The sequence below is a fragment of the Ictalurus punctatus genome, chromosome 25 (assembly GCF_001660625.3).
Source record: "Ictalurus punctatus breed USDA103 chromosome 25, Coco_2.0, whole genome shotgun sequence".
Classification (NCBI taxonomy): domain Eukaryota; kingdom Metazoa; phylum Chordata; class Actinopteri; order Siluriformes; family Ictaluridae; genus Ictalurus; species Ictalurus punctatus.
In genome coordinates this window covers 58,653-60,881 of record NC_030440.2, presented here as the reverse complement: position 1 = coordinate 60,881, position 2,229 = coordinate 58,653, and positions in this window count along the sequence as shown.

Genomic DNA, 2,229 nt, shown 5'->3' with positions numbered 1-2,229 from the left:
TGTAATAATGATGGTTCTTTTGTTCTTTAACTGTAGTGAAGACTGACAATCCTCTCTGATTTCGTCTGAGGTTTTCTTTGTTTTTTTGTTTTTGTCCACCCCCAGTTTTAGGATATTTCACTACCATGGTTCTTTGGAAGATGGTTATTCAAAGGTCAGACAGAATTTTTCTAACCACATTGCTGTAATTTGATGTTGGTTGAGGAGGTCTGGAGTGCAGTCGGTGTTCAAATTCATTCCAAAGGTGTTCAGTGGGGTTCATGTCGGGGACACTTGAGTTCTTGCACCTTTTTCCAACCTGAAAATGCCATGTCTTCATGGAGCTCGCTTTATGCACAAGGGTATCGCCATGCTGGAACAGGTTCTGGTGAAGGGAAATTGTAAAGCTTCAGCATACAAAAACATTCTATACAAATTTGTGCTTCTGACTTTGTGGAAACAGTTTGGGGAAGAACCACATATGGACTAAGTCAAATTCTGGCAGTTGTGCACTTGATGTACACGTATATAGACAAAAGTATGTCGATACATACTTTTGGCCATATAGCGTACGTCGAGTGTACGTCTCATAACTTGGATTAATAAAAATAGAATACATTTTTCTGTTTAAAAAAAAAAATGCGTTTTTTAGTTAGATATTTTTTTTATTTATTTATTTTTTTTTTAATTCTGGAAGGTTTTTGGAAACATGGAGTTTATATTCATAGATTCACATATTTCAGCTAATGATAACATTACAGTGCATACAGTGTTCTCATATAGTTGCAGAGTATAAAACACTTTGCCAAATGTCTCTTAGCTCCCTGGGAGATACAATTATGAACATCAAGGACTCGTTCATAGTGAAAACACAATCATCAAAATATACTGTTTGTGAGTAATATTATATGCTTGCTGTATTGTATGATTACTAAATAATTTTGCCACTTAACATATTGAACGTCTTAACTTTGCCTCTAATATGGAAATAAAATTTAATATTTATCTAATATTTGCCTCTCATATGGAAAAAAAATATATATTTTTTTGTGTGGGTGTGTAATGATACACTGAGCACTTAGGAACACCTGTACACCTACTCATTAATTATTTAATCAGCCAGTCGTATGGATCAACTTCAACTTTTGGACAGATGGCCTCACATTATCTTCAAGCACATATGATGCATAGTTGAATCAATGAATGGAAGCTGTCCAGTCCCTGAGGAAGTGAAGCAACCCCAAACCATAACATTTCCACCACCGTGCTTCACGGTTGGTATGAGGTGTTTCTCCTGAAAAGCTGTCTTTGGTCTGCACCGAAAATGTCTGCTGTTACTGTGACCAAACAACTCTATCTTTGATTCGTCTGTCCAGAGCACATTATTCCAAAATTCCTTTGCCTATATTCTCAACTGTAGTCTTGCAAAGGCTTTTTCCCAGACAGGTTCCACCTGCACTCCCTGAACAGATTATAATCACTGGCACCCAATCTTGAACACCTGATTCTAATTTTATGGATTTGAAGGTGTTATAAATGTAGTGGTGTACTTACTTTTTCCATGTGACTGATTTGTTTTTTATTCATTTAAATTGTGTAAATTACTACAAAATGCAATTTTATGTGTCATGTGATCGTGTATCAACGTCATTAATTTGCACTGTTTCCAAGAGGATCAAACATTTGCTTGTCCAAATATGTAAAAAAAATCTATCTATCTATCTATCTATCTATCTATCTATCTATATCTATCTATATATATATATATATATATATATATATATATATATATATATATATATAGATAGATAGATAGATATGTGAAAAAATAAGTACACCCCATGGAAATTGTTGGCGCTTTTTTTTTTTTTTTTTAATATGCTGGAAAGTTTGTGAACCCTTTAGAATTTTCTATATAGCTCCATAAATATTGTTTTGGTGCTCTCCTACTTCTATTAACAAAGAATTCAATATGTAGTTATTTTTTCCCCAAAAAGTAAAGCAACATTCCAAATCCAGGTGGGAAAAATAAGTACACCCTACAATTCAGTAACGTGTACAATTCAGTAACACATTTAGCAACAATAAAAATAAATGGGCTCATCTCAATGGGCTTTGAGGACCATACAATTGTTATTTATGCCCTGACATATAAAAACTATTCTTTTTCCCATTACTGTATACCATGATATGTGTACCCTGTGAGGGGTATTAAAGTTATATTTCATAGCAAAATTGAAAGGGAAAAAA